We start from the raw sequence: 15,724 nt of genomic DNA, 5'->3' as shown, positions 1-15,724 counted from the left end.
TCTTTCTTGACCTTGATTCTGAAATACTTTGTCATTTTGGAAAAGGAGCACACAAGTAAAAAACAAAGTATTTATTTAGTTGGATGGACTAGACTCAGAATTAGGGTAGTTTATTTACATGTTTAGTTAATTTAACTAACTAAGCTAACCTTATTACTGATTCATCATATTTTGTAAATCAGAACCCTATTTTACTTGGCAAGGAGAGCACACAGTTGAAGTACAGCTCCAAAGCAGGGAGTTTAACTACATTTTAATGGGATTATTCACTGCTACTTGCCAATATGAGTAAGATTTTCGCAAACTGATCCAATGCAAATAAAACATGGCTGGGAACTAGGTGGAAAAATGTGTTCAGAGATAATCTCATATGCTCAAACATATGCACATTCATGGAAATAACATGGGGTTTAGGGGTTTTTTTCACTTTTTTTTCCTTTTTGGTGTTTCGGTTTTTTGTTGGGTTTTTTTTTGTTTTTTTAGTATGTAATGATTCACTAGATAGCAAAAGCCACTAGGTGGCATTTGTGATTTATTAGGCTGGAAGCGCTGGTTTAAATATTACATCTAATCCTTGGTTTCAAGAGAACAAGACATTTAACATTCCAAAGCATTTAGTTCAAGGACCTCCCTCCATAATTAGATAAATGCATAGAATTTGCACTTCTGCTACATCATTTGGAAACCGACTTTCTGAAGTTTCCATTCAGCCCCTAGATGTTCTCAGGCATGTATTCCCTGACCCCACCAAGCACCAGCTTACGTAAGTAATTACTTGTGTACAATTAAGCTGTAAATAATGCAATCACTCCATTCTTGTCCTGTCACTCTAGTCCCAACCACAACAAATAGGACTAATCACATACTTACTCAAGTGTGTAATTATTTACAGTTAAACTTCTGTCACTTTCACCCTGTTTGGAAACAGTAGAACACAACCTGTAATTAGCAAATGTTGCTGCAGGCACTCTCACTTGGAAATAAGCCATGGATGCAGCACCTATGTGAGCAAAGAGGTAAACCCTTTGATCCAGGATTCTGGCATGGATTCTTCCCCTTGGGGTATTCTATTACCAGCCTCCAATAAAGGAGAGAGATCAATGAATTATTATTATTATTATGTCAGATAAGTCCCTAAAAAATCACTTGTTTCCTCTTTATCAGAGGAGATGCTCTTACATCATGGTTATATGCATGAATATATATTTATAAGTACAGAACAATGTTATACCAATGTACATGTATATGTAATGTGTATTTGAAGACGTCAGAATTAATCAGATATACACCTGATTTTGATTTTCTTTGAAATGACAGAAAAAATCTTGGCTTTCACAAATTAGATCGATGGATTGATGGTCTTGATTTATCACTTTTTAATATGGTTACTGCTCAATTCTTTCCTTAGTTAGAACCTGACAATGTGATAAAAGAAATAATTCTTTCTTGAAGAACTATATTCAGCAAAACACAATTGTATTAACAGGTGCAGAAACAACCATATATAAACATGTCACTAAAAAAACTAGCCATAAAGCAAATGCCTTTATGTCATGCCCTGGTCTATTGTCCTGAAACCTTTCAACTCAGGAGTCGTTGTCTCATAATGTATTGTGCACATCACACACATAACATTACACCATATGTGCCCTCATTTCATACCAGTGCAGGTTCTGTCACATGTACACAGCTTGAGCTGCTCCTTACTCTATCCCAAGGGCTGGTAAAGAACTACTCAGCCTGAACAAGGAGGCAGAATTCATCCCATGGAGAAGATTGGAAAATTAGAAAGAACTCATTTGCCACCTGCCCTTAGCAGTAATTCCAGAAGCAGATGGAATATGAGATTAAAAACAGGAGCTGATTTTTGCTTACTGGCACATACACAGATCATTTAGAAGAAAGACGGATAAGAACAGGCACACAAAATAATTGCCCTAACACTTATTGTCAGTTTATCAAAGACAGTGGACAGTTCATTTCTTCCTTCTCTTGTTCCCTGTTTCATCCTCAATAAGTCTGTAGTTTATTTTGTAACTGTTCTCATAAATGAAAGTTGTTTTACACGCAGAAATCAGAGTGAGTTGACAAAAGATAGCATAGATTCTAAATAAGTCTTTTTATGGGAATATACTGGATTGCAAATTCTTCATTAAATTATTCAATAGATGCATTGGCCACTATCAGAGGTGGAATAACTCCCTGTATGAGACTCTCCTTGTTTTGAGTCAGAGGTGTTTTTACTGGTGTAGGTCAGTGCAAGGAGGTGAGGGGTTTCACCTAGAATCTTTCAGTAGGCACGGGATGAAAGGAACAAAGGGAGTCAGAATACAAGTTATCAATGCACTTTTGTGATGTGAATAGTCAGAGTTGTATAATATGGAACTGAAAATATTGAAAATTAGCTATTCAGTGTGCCTACCAGTCAGTCTGTAGAAAGGAAAAGTCTGAGGATTTCCTTCATAGTCCTTAACAATGTCTGGCAAACAGGTTTCAATAAAGTGCCCAGGTATCCAATTACCATGGAAACAGTCATACTGGATGGAGTCTGTGGCACTTAGCTAGTTAGTAGGCAGTTGCTGTTGAATTACAGTGATATGAAATTGCTGTAGTCTCAAGATACTTTTTGAAATGGCAGTAGCTGCCTCCCAGTATAATGACTTACTTGAACAGTCTCTATCAGCCAGAACAAAATGCTCAGTAAATGTTTCCAAGTTGACAGATATTCTGTTAGGGAGCTATTGTTTGCTGTCAATATGATGTAGGGAGAATGCAGACATACTGGCCTTTGTTTACTTTTTTAGCTGCCTGCTAAGACCATGACCTTTTGCTGTGGATGGTGTACATATATTGAATATTTGTTTAAAATGTCTTATGTTTGCCACCATTGACAAACACAACCCTCCAGATTGCATTATGCAAATGAGTTGCAAGGGACATAAAATAGAATTTTATATTTTTCTACTGGGTAATGCTTCCCACATCTTTGTATTTAGGACACTTTAAAAAATATGTAATCCTTGGAGGAAAGTGAGCGATTTATGTAGTTATTGCATATAATTCTTCCACACCAGAAAGTCTGTCAAACTGTTAGGGCAAGCTGCCACCTGAGAAGCTGCCCTTCTGAGTCTTAATTTCTCTTTCCTTCCCCTCACATCCCACTATGATTATTTACAAGACTCTGGTAACCACATCTGAAATCAGTCCTTGTCAGATTACTAAAGATTTGTGAACTGCATGAGTGAGTAAACTACATGATGTGCTGATAAGGAAGTGGGTATATCAGTAATGAACATTGCCAGTTTCTTGTTGTCATTTGAGGGTAGACTATGCTTCAGTGATATACCTGCACACTAAGCTTTTTTCCCAGGTAAACCAGCTGCTGATCCTATTCTCTTTCCACAGTGTATTAAACACATCCTTGTGTTCACCAGAAAGAACAGGAAATAAAGTACATTAGGATTTTTTTCTTTACTATTCAGTATTCTGAATATTAAAAAAAAAAAAGTTTGATTTGCAGTAAGTCATCAGCACTGCAAAATATATGCAATAAAATACATTGTATTAAATAGCTTTCATCTCTCCTAAGGTATTTGTTTTATAGAGAAGGTTAAGCTTTCTGTTCACAGATCATTAAAAATATTTGCTCCATTTTTGTTACTAAAATGTGATTTTGAGTTCTAAAGTTCAAAGTGATATTTAATTTTCTTTAAAATCCATATGATTTTTTGCCTAAATGTATGTAAAACTGAACTAATGACATCTTTAAGTTTGCAAACCATCACACTGAAAGCCAAGAAATTGATATATGCAGTATGCTGAAGGGTTCAACAAAGTAAATGTTACACTTCCAAATCTGCAGAGATTTGGAGTGACTCCTTAGAAGCTGTCATGAATTACAAAACTTCTTTTTAAATCCAGAAGGTTGTCACAATATTTGAGTTTTTTAACTTTCTTATGTTAAAAATTACAGAAACACAGATACAATATATGCCTTAAGATAAGTCTTAATCTGACTGCTGTTTTCTTAGCCCTGAATTTATTGAAAGAATGTACAGGATCCAGAATATGGATGATATGGTTGGTCCTCCATAGCTGAAGGCAAAAAAACCCCAAAATTAGATACAGCTTCAGTATTAAGAAAAAAAATCTTAAAATGTGATTAGGATGAAAATTTGGAAATCCCTAACAGGGTTGCAGTTATTGAATAACATTTCAAGGTGAAGTTAAAAAGTTAACACACATGAAAGCTTTTTGCCTTTTTGTCAGTAGAGGGAAGAAAGTACTTTACATTATATCTGTTGCTTATAATTTCCAGTGAAATTAGGATCTTGGTCATTAGTCACTTGTAACTATGCTATGTAAATCCAGCCAATTTATATTTTTTGCCAATGCAAGAAATTCCATATCAAAGCACATTTTTATTCTTTTTCATTAGTTTTAGGGACCAAATTTCCTAATAATTTTGTTACATTACAGATTGTGCTTCGGCACAATCAAGTTGACCTCATAGATAAATCCACAAATGAAGAAATCAGCAATTGGTAAAATCTGGATGCTTGGCTTTTGGCATAAATTTTCTGGAGTTGTAGTTTGAAATTTTAGGGAGCTAGTTAATTTGTGGCTGGGGCATTGACCCCCAGGTAATACTAAACATCCACATGGGGATGTGATTGACAAAGGTTTGAGCCTTATGACTTTACAGCTCCAGTTAACAGTCTGAAAAAAATTCCTGGTCACCTCAGGAAGACCTACTTTAAAAATAAGGTGCTTTTGCTTGGAAGTAATTGTCTACAGAATCTCAGATGTTGGTCAGCCTTAGGTGATCTAACAAAGTCTGTGTGGGGAAAAAAATACAGGCAAAGGAAAGAAGGCAGCAATTCCATAAAATTGGACAGTGGGAAAAATATTCTCTGAAGAACTCTGTCACAGAAAGCTATAAAATACTGAGATTTTCTTACATAATTGTTGCTGCATGATTGTGGAAGAAGGGTAAATCCTCATTTAAAGCACAAAGTAACTGATTCAATACGCTTTTTTTAAAGATATTTCTCTGAAGTTCTTATTGATTGTCACTGCTGAAATAATATAACAGCATGTGTCAAGATATAAACTAACTTAATGTTGTATCTTCCCCATGGTACAGAACTATTCATTTCCTGTACCATATGTACATAAAATAAATATAACATTTACCAAAGGTAAACAAATAAATATTCATGGATTTTTGTTACTTATTGTACAATTTATGGCTGTTATGGAAACTCTCAGTTTCTTTCTCTCTGTTATTCACTTTTGTACAATTATTTATTTAAAGAGTTTCTCCTGAAAATGCAGAAGAAAATAAATGTCTATCCACATCCCTGTTAAATGAATTGATTTTGTTTAATGTTACTCAAATGAATACAAAATGAATTAATCTTCATTAGAAAGATATGGGAATGCTTTACCGTTTAATATACTGCTAGGTTGTATGACATTAGATATGAATCCATGTTTAAGCCCCTAGATGCAAGGATTTGGGAAGTATTGGGAGGTGCCTACATCTGTAACTAGACTGGGAAATTTTGCTCTCATCTCTCTTTGAAAGTGATACTTATTATGCATGTTGTTTTGAGTTTTTAATGTTTTTAATTGGTATGTTTTCTCATAGCTTTTAGCCACTCTCTTGTGTCAGAGGCCAAAAAGGAGTTGTGTTGCATAAGCTTGTTTGGACAATGCACTCTGGTACAAATTAAGGGATACAGTGGGCAAGACTTGAGGATGGAGACAGATGTGAATAATATGTGCTTCTTCTGTAAGTAAAACACTGAAATATTTCAGGATTATTTCATAAAGTGTCTCCACAGGTTTTCTTTCCAATTATCAATTCAAGTTAATGATGTTTCCTAAATTTTTAGCCAAGGTACCTTTGCCTATCAGAGGATAACAAAATGTAAGTTTCCAGCCATTTTAAACCTCTGGAGAATTGTTTTCATATTAAATTTCTCTTATTTCCCTTTAATTTTTTATCACTGCCTTGATATTCTCTGATGTCACAGTACTAGATAATATTGTGACCTATTGAAAACTAGAATCACAATAATACAGGATAAGACAACGTGGGGAGGACCATAGGAAGGTGCTGCCTAAGTCAAAATGGTCACAAGGTCAAAATTTCTCAGTACTTTAAGCATCATGTCTTGAAAACTTTCAAGACCAGACACTTCATAACTGTTATGGGCAATCTGCTACACTTCTTGACAGTCCTGATGAAGAAATAATTCCCTTAAATCAACTCGTACTCCTGCTATAAGCCAATGGGAAGAGACTGACTCAGGTTTTGTGATAACTTCATCACAGCTATTGCCAGGCACCTGGCAGCTTTCCCTCCCTGGGCTGAAAAAACCTGATTCCTGTTCTACTTTATCATCATGCTTTAACCACTTTACTCTTCCTCAGTTACTACTATTGGCCATTAAACTTACTGGCTTCAGGAAAACTGGATGAATGTCTCCCAGCATGGATTCCATTCTGGAGAACAAAGACTGTGTGGCTGGGTATAAACATGTGCAGTAATTTGCCTAGTCCTTTTCTGCTGATATTCTCATGTTGAATGAGCTACTTCCAAACATCAAAGTACAGACATTAAGAAGTAAGCAAAAGGGAAGTCAGTGCTTATGCACTACCATATTTTTGAATACAAAAAGATTGTTTCTCCTTTCAGAAGTGCTTGAAAGAAGAAATAATAGCCATTGGTAGACATGTGCTCAGTGACTGCACTAAATATTGCAATAGATATATGACATGTCAGGGAAAGGACATGTCAGATGGAGGACTGTTTGGCTATTTGTCTTCTGAATATTATTTTTCTGTCTCTTTTTATCTAGTTCCATTTCCTGGAAGGAAATGCATAAATCTGTCCTACCAGAAAAGATCCAACTTTGAATTCCAAACTTCAGTGAAATAGTTAATGCCCTGATGACACGTTCAGACTTTTGTTCTAACTATTCCCATCTTAATATTCCTGTTTGGCAACCAGAATTTTATTGTGAATTGTTCAATAGAATTATAGCATACACTTACACAGTGAGGTAAAATTTTCACTTCTGAATGTGTAAGGTGAATAACTGAAAATAATGACTGTTACATGATCATAAGATAATTGAGGAAGCTTCTTCATCATTTTCAGTAAGCTGTTGCTTATTTTGACAGCAAGATGAAGAGCAAAACTGAAATTTCTGTGATCTGATGTGTGATAATTTTTCTGCAAGTGAATAATCACAATAGTGACATCACACTAGATTTGTCCTTTGCATACATAGTTTAAATAAGGTCCTCTGGTCCACTCGGCCTTGCTTACCACCAATAAGTGAGGTACTGCTTTGAAGGTTGGTTCTAGCATCTGCATAAGCATTCTAGCATGTAAAAACCTCCTAGCGACCAGATGATGCTTTCCACATGTGATCTGCTCTGTATAACACTGTCATCATGAGAAACAGTTGAATACCAATTTATCTGCAGCTTTGCTGAAAGGTTTATAGCACAGTGAGTAGTAATCACATTAGCTGCCTTTATCACTTGGACTGTACATTACATTAACATAATACAATTTTATAGCTTTAAGAAATATTAAACTGAAATGAAGGCAAGCAGCACTTCACTAATGGATTTACAACATCTCTTATCCCTACTCAGCTACAGTGTCTATAATCAGAGAGAATAATATTTGCACTTCTTTAGAATGAGCTGTTCATTTCAAACATTATGTTATTCTGCTAAAGAGTTGCAACCTAATTGGTTTGTTGAGAGATGCAGAGACTGCTTTTGTCCTTAATCCTGATTTTAAATTGCTCTAAATTTTTATTTTTGTATATATCCATAACAGAGAGACACATACATATGCACATACTTGCATAAGAGATTTTGAGACAAAAAGTCTCTTCACTACAAACATACCACTGAAATTTGGTGGTAAGTAATAGGTATAAGTAATTATGAGTAGTTTGTAATTTGTGAAAAGTAATTTGCCTTGAGTCTTCTAAACACCTCTGATTTTTCTTTAGGTATCTGAAGTAGTTTTGGTTCCTCTGGCAGGGAACATTGATAAGTTAAATACACAGCAAAAGAAATTTATTTAATCTTCTTCTCACTCAAATTGTCTCCTTGAAGTAAGAGAAAAGAACACAGCAAACAAAAACAACTGTTCCTGTTCTAAAGGGAGTTTGAATGAGTAATAATAGAAGCATATTTTCCCTGTTTCCATAGTCTCACAGAATAATGAAACTTGAAAATAAGAACCAAAGGCATTACTGAATTAATCTTCATATACTAAATCCCTTATAAGATTTTTTTTGCTAATCCCAGTAAAAATAATTATTAACAATAGCCAGACACTGAAATTGCTATGCAAACAGCTCACAAGAATACCTACATCTCCTGTCATTGTTCCTCAACAGTCCAGTTTTTTCCAGGACTGTCAGTGTTCCTAAGCCTTCATTTAAATTTATATTCAACCTCCTCATGTGATAAAGATCTGGCCCACAGCTCAGTAGCTCTGGCGAATATCGAAAAGGAATCTAGGGTCTGTTCTAAGTCTCTTACATCCTCTCATCATCCTCAGCATATTGTTTTGTTCTTTTGGAACACAGAAGGCATTTGCAGTCACAAGTCCTGATTATTCAGGCCAAACATTTCTGTATTGACTTAAGACTTGAGAGCAGGGTCTCATACTAAAGGAGTTGCCCACACTGAACCTTTATGCCAAATATCCTTAGAAGTCACAGTATGCTGCTTGTGAGATTTATGTGTAGGAGTGGCCTCAAAGTCCTTGTGTAATTCAGGTGAAGTTTTATTGGGTTTTTATCTCCATTAGCAACTGTTGCATTTTTCTGTAACTGGCTTTCAGGAAAACAACAAGGGGAAAAAAAAAGAGAGAATTAGACTTTTTAAGCATGATAAATGTCATTTTTTTTCTTGTGTAATTCACTGGCCCATCATCCTTTTTTAAAAATTACTTGCATTTATAACTGATTTGCATTTTCCTAAGTTTAAAAAGGTATACAGTGGAATCATACTAAGAAAGGAAGGAAGGAAGGAGAAGATATTTTCTGGTTTGTTTGCCTCTTCATGACCTGTTTAAGCTGTTCATGACAGTGAGATTGCTGGTTCATACAATTTGACTTGTTCTGGAGAATTTGCAACAGGGATCAACAACACAAATGTATATTTATTGAGAGGCTGATAATCCTGCCAAGCTTGTGGCTCTCCCAAATGCTCCACCTCAATTTCCAAAGATCTGGAGCTGCGCTGAGACTCAGAGATGAATTGGCAACACCACTGGAATGAACAAGTTTACTTTCTTGTTCAGGATTTATTATTTACTCACATATACCAGAAATATGGGAACTTCCCTGTCTTTTCACCACAGGATTTATGGCTTCCTTGCTTGTATGATTGTCTGATGGTATCCAGAAGTATGTTTTGGGAATTCTTGTGTTGACTCTTTTCCTACTGAAGTAAAAATCATTAAACATCTGTCAAATATGCACCTATGTTTATTATTTTATCTCATCTATGGTTGGCTGGGATTTTTCATTCAGCTACTGTCTCTTCCCAATATCCTTCCAACTTTAGAGTTTATTTACTATTATGAGAGAAAAGTAAATGTCTTGAAAAAGCCTCATAAGAGTGGGGCATGGTTATATAAAATTATCATCATTTTCCCTGTAGATGTACCTGGGGAGCCCATGTTTATTTGAATTTCCAACTGTTTTTTATACATATATATATATATATATGTATATATATATACATATATATATTTCCCTTACATATTCAACATTATTATGTACTTCTTTCCTTCTTATGCATAAAGAAAACACATGGTCTTGCTGTCTTACTGCTAAAATTTAACCTAAAAATAAACATAATTTTATTTCTAGTTTCAGTTCAGATGCTAAATGCAGCAAGTGTGTTGCAGGTTTTTTTGTACCTCAGATTATCTAGATAGGAAATAGAGATGAAATGTTATTAAACTTGCCTCTTGGGGCTATACAGAGGCTTGTTATCTTCAGGAGATAGACACAAGATGCATGTATTATTATCAACATTGGAATAAATCTACTAACTTCTTAGATACAAAGTATATTGGGATATCTCCAATTCAGTGAATCTGGTAAAAAAAGAGAACATTTCTTGAAGAACCTCTGCCTGGACTTTGTGTGGTTAAATGTTACAACATTTATTACTTCCTAATGCCAGAAGCCAGCAGTTGAAAGCTGTGATTCACAGAAAAAATTCCTCTGACCTCCTGTAATGGATGGCTGGCTCCCCTTTGGTTTCTGGGAGGGAAACATGGTGGGGCACTGAACATTTTGATAGCTAATATATTTGCTATTTAAAAACCAATTTGGACATTAAAAGAAGTCTTTATGTAACAGATTTCATTCATCTCCCTAACACAGGAAGCTTTGATTTAGGCAATCAAGATTTTCTTTATATTTAATTGTGTACACTGTTTTTCATTCAGTCAATGAGTTGTCAGCTTTTCATGTATTTTTAAAGCCTCACGAGTAGATGAACTGAAGTGCTGTTAATTATCAATTAAATTTTCTCAGAGTAGATTGTAAAAAGTTCAGATGAACCCAATTAGGAAGAATGAAGCTGCCTTCTGCACCTCTAGGCTCAATCATTTTTAAGTATATGATAGCACAGGAAAATAATCAAACTTTTCCTATCAATTATAAATGTGCTTCTTAAATGTGATACTAAAAAGTCAGAAATGCATAATTCAAAAGTGAAATTAATATAAATACTTTACTCTTTGTTTGGCTTTTTAGTACCTGCATGGTGAAGTGCTATTTTTACAAAAGAGATGATCTTGTGGATTTGTAGACTTTTTTAAATGTCACAACATATTTAGTTTAGAAATTTTTCTACTACTGGACACTTGCTGTAGAAATTCTACAACTGGATGCTTGCTACAAATGCTGCATTTCTTCTAGCCAGTTATAATCATGGTAGTATAAATTTGGATGTTTATTTTCGTATTTGAATACTTGAGTGTCTCAGTTTCATAGGAACCTGCAAATTTCCAGTGTTCCATCATACCTTTTCATTTGCCTCACTTCATCAATAACTGTTCCCAGCATCATAAATGTACTTGATGTTTCAGAAGACCATGCTGACCCAAGTTTATTATCTTAGCACATTAAGCTACTGAAATAAGATGGTGGGAGTCATCTCAAAAGAACTCCTTAGCAAGGAGTATGTAAATATTCTAAAAAAAAAATGGCCTAAAAAAAGGGATGCATTTTCTGAAAAGGGGTGTTCAGAGCAATGAAGGATGTATGCTGATCAGGATCTTTGCTAAGAGACAGAAATCTATTCAAAACTGAATTAGAACCCTATTTTGTCTTAAGGCTGAAGAAATGGACAACTTTGGATAGGACTAAGTCTCCCTGTCCACTCTCACTGGTCTTGACTGAAATAGCAACCATCTTATAACTGGGTTTTGTCTCTGCTAGCTGCAGTGAAAGGACATTCAAATACCACACTGACAGGTGAAAGCATTTCAGTGGTAGGACTCAGTGTATTCATCAGAAGCTTGAAATATTTTTATTTTAATATTCCATATTTCTTCCCCCTTTCTGTTTAACTCATTTTTGTACTTAGAAATAACATCTTTCTCTGAAGACTTCTATTCCTTTGGTTATGCCAGTAGCACTCACCTTTACCCATGCCATGCAGATAGAAGTTTTGTGCCTTTTAATATAAGTGATCAGAGTAGTTTATCATATTTCAGAGAAGTGATGTGCAGAGTGATGCTAATATTTCAGGTTTTGTACTGGAAGCATATCTTCCTGCATATTCTAGAGTGACACTTACCTTTCTCTTAGCTGGTTGCTCTTTATAACATCTTCTGATCCACTGAGAAGGCCAACTTCTTTTTCACTCTCTTCTGGCTGATGGTCTTCCAGTTAATGAAAAATTCTTGATTTAGCTCTTAAATGTGCACCACTAAGGATACTGTGCTGTTACATTTAATACTATTTCGATTACTCCATTCTTATAGTCATTCATATTTTGCATGTTTTCAGGAAGCAGATTAGGGCAAGGATTTATTAGTCTCCTTTGCAATTCTGATGACGTCTTTATTTTCTTAGACTTGCATCAGATTTATCTTTTAATGAAAATCATAAGCCTATATTATCTCCTTATATTCCGTTCCCAAGGGCCTGCTTCTTATAAGCTTCCCACTCTCCTCTTCACTCTCTATTATTTTTTTTAATTTAGATTATTTCACATTAAACATAACAATTTTATTCCTAGAGAGACTTTACATTTGCTGACTGTAACTATTTTTATCAGCTTTCAGTTTGGTGTTTGTACTGTACTGTGCACAACAGATATTTGCTTATGATAGAAGTATGTGTGACAAAATAAGTGTTTTAAAAGATATTGTACAACAACATGCAAAACCTCCTCAGCATAATAAGAGAGTATTAAGTCTAAACCATGCACAGTGCATCTGTCTTATTCTACATAAACACTTTTTAACATCACCATAACAAACTGTTTCAACACAACAAGGAGACATCTGATGTGTCAGCCTTGAGACGCTGGGCATTTTTATGCTCACTGCCTATAGCCATAATATGAAAGAAAAGGGTCATTAGTGGAGTGGTAGTTGGTCTCAGCTTCGAATTCCAGTCTATGATGACAAAAATATTCAGGTTTTATTGTATTTTAAAAGCTTTAAAGAGTGGTGGTGATTTAGGAAATAAATTTTCTGTGAATATGATTATTAGCATCCCTTTTTACTGTGGCACTAAAATATACTTGTTCCTCTTTAAAATGTTTTTAGAGGATAGGAGTAGCATCTATACCCCTGAGTCATATTCTGATGCACTCTAAACTATGAAAATATATCTGAGATATTTCTAAATATATTTCTAAAACAAAGAAAAGAATAAACCCTTGAAAACTCAGTCTTGTTATTCCCCAAAGTAACCATACAACTGAAAGTATTAATGTCATTTAAAATCTTCACTTCAGATAAAATTTTAAAAGAAAATTAAAAAATAATAAAAAGTTTGAGAATTATCACTCTCTTTTACTTTCATAAATCTGGGTAAAAAGTCTGGTTCTTCATTCCTTCTGGAGACCAATTACTCTCAACCCCCACACCCCTTTCCAGCTTGTTGCTATCCTCACAAGAAACAGCTACATATGATGTATGAAGACATGTTTTGAAACAGAGATGATTATCTTGAAGCTCTGGTTTGTGTGGTTGACCTTGGATGTTTTTAGGTTTCAAGAAAGCTAGTATTTTCACTCCAGTGGGTTTTGAAAGTGTGTCTCATGTGCTATCACAAAAAGTGCATGCAAAAATATCTTTCCTACTTATTCTAATTATTCATTCAATTTATTAATGTATCTCCATTTTATTGTCTGCTCCCAGAAGTAAATATTTTCCAGAATCAGATTATTCAGCTTTCATCTCTACTTGTTACATTTGTGGGGAAAGAGCATATCAAAGTAATCAAAACAGAAAACCAGTCCACAAATTAGGTTTTAAAACCACATCTTATTGTGCTTAGGCTTGATTTGTAATGCTTGAACACCAAAGGTTTGAGGAAATTTGAAAAAAAAAATAAGTACAGCTAATAATGGTAAGTAATCATTGTATCTAAGTTTACCCTTTCAATGTTTTCCTTGATTAGTTTATCATTTTAGCTAGGACTTGGAACAGAAGGATAATCCACAGTCTATGGTTTTACCTAAAAGTTATATAACTATATTTTTCTAAAGCAAAATACAAAAGTCTGAAGAAATTATTGGTCCACTGAGGAATAAACAATGCTATGAAATCACAAACACCCCAAACGGATTTTACAATTTTTTTAAAAGATGTTGCTTTCATTTTGCTGTTCTTCCTTAAGCTGTTCATGTGCATGCTGAGCAAATTGTCTCTGTAGTCATAGTTTTTCTACCCACAGATAATGCATCACCATAACAATTCTCTTTTTGTACTGCCCTAAGTCACTCTGCTCCCACAATACACCCTGACTGAGATATGGTTCCCATCTACCAAGCCTATACAATCTTTGCAGTGGCAACTCACTCTTACTGCATTTGTACCAATGCTCAGAAAGGACACCTAATCTCAGTGTACAGTAACATTTCACAGCCAAGTGGCAAATTAAATCATACTGCTGGGGAACTGCAGATCAGAAGTAGCATTTACAGAAAAGTGAATGCTAATACATGTGGACTAGAGACTTTCGTGTCTTTACCTTAAACATTACTTAACATGTACTTTGTGTTTCAGTAGTTGGCTCAAACCCATGCAAATATCTAAGCACTCAAGTAAGCACATTACAGATAATCAGCGCTGAACCTGTTTAAATTCAGAACAATGCTTATTTACCTCTCTCGGAAACCAGAATATTAGCAATTTCTGAAGATATTTGTGGTTTTTTTAATTTTAATTTTTAGGTTCTCTAGACACCTAGATTTTAGCCAAGTGTTTCTCATGTGCCCATATTTTTGCAGCTAGGTTGTACACCTCAGAAGCTTGCTTTCTCTCTGATGTATGGCCCCTGTGATCTGAGTTGCATATTCCATTATGTCACATACGGAACTCATTTGAAAATTGCATTGTGAACACACATTTATTTCTGCCTAAAAAGAGAACAGAAAGTGAGATTAAATTTATTTTTTATTTTATAAATTAACTCAACAGTTAATGTACTCAGCCAATTTATAAAAAAACAGGTTTTTTGTCATACTCTGCTTTTAAAATTTTTTTAAGTGACTGTTAGTCATCAAATGATGGCAAAAAGTACTAGTGAAAGGTATTTTAAATTTCTTTTGAAGTTGTTCTGTTTTGCACAGTATAATTAAATGATTGCTGGGTCAAAGAAAAAAAATACAGTAAGTAAAAGCAACCACTAGGGAGAGAAGTAAGAACTGAATATTAGTGCCATTGAACACCTTACACAATAATTTGTAATGCTAAATAAAGCAGGGCAGTTCCTATCCTAGAATGCTCACTTATTGTGCTAGTTAGTGATATTTCCTTAGAACGTGGATGAACTTTCAAATTCCAGCAGGCACTAACACAGATGTGTTAATCCCTAATGTTACTACATTAGATAGTGGGAGTATCAGTAAGTAGGTGATAGATTTTTTGAGAGCTCTATGAGACAAGATTTTGACAAGTGAATAGCTTCTGGAAGTATCTTAAATTGTGATACACACATCCACTCAGACCGAAAGGGAGGCAACAGAAAATATGCTCTTCCATGAGACTGAAAAAATGCTCTATCCATTTGGGCTGTCTTTCTGGCTAGCCTAGACATACCCATGATATTTGCACTGGTTTGTGCCAATTGCTTTCTAAAAGAGGTAAATTTGTACTGTAAAAAATTACATACTTAACTTCAGGCTGTCAAAGTCACCAAGACAGCTACATTGTTGTGTAGAAGACAACTACAGTATCAGAGGACTGCTCCTTCCTCTGTATCACATGGATTGAATTATGCAGGCAATTTGTGGGTTACACAGAGGACTTCAAGTTTCTAAAGATATTTGAGTTGTATTTAGTTAGCTGTTCTTTTTCACAGCTTCTTCTTCAGTAAATGCTGGCCACCTATATACTAGAATGCCGCCTCTAAAATGGTTAAGCTTAAATTAAGCTTATCTTTCTTATTGAAAGGAAAAAATAAATTTAAAAAAA

Source organism: Passer domesticus, chromosome 6, assembly GCF_036417665.1.
Source record: "Passer domesticus isolate bPasDom1 chromosome 6, bPasDom1.hap1, whole genome shotgun sequence".
Classification (NCBI taxonomy): Eukaryota; Metazoa; Chordata; class Aves; order Passeriformes; family Passeridae; genus Passer; species Passer domesticus.
This window is presented reverse-complemented; position numbering follows the sequence as displayed.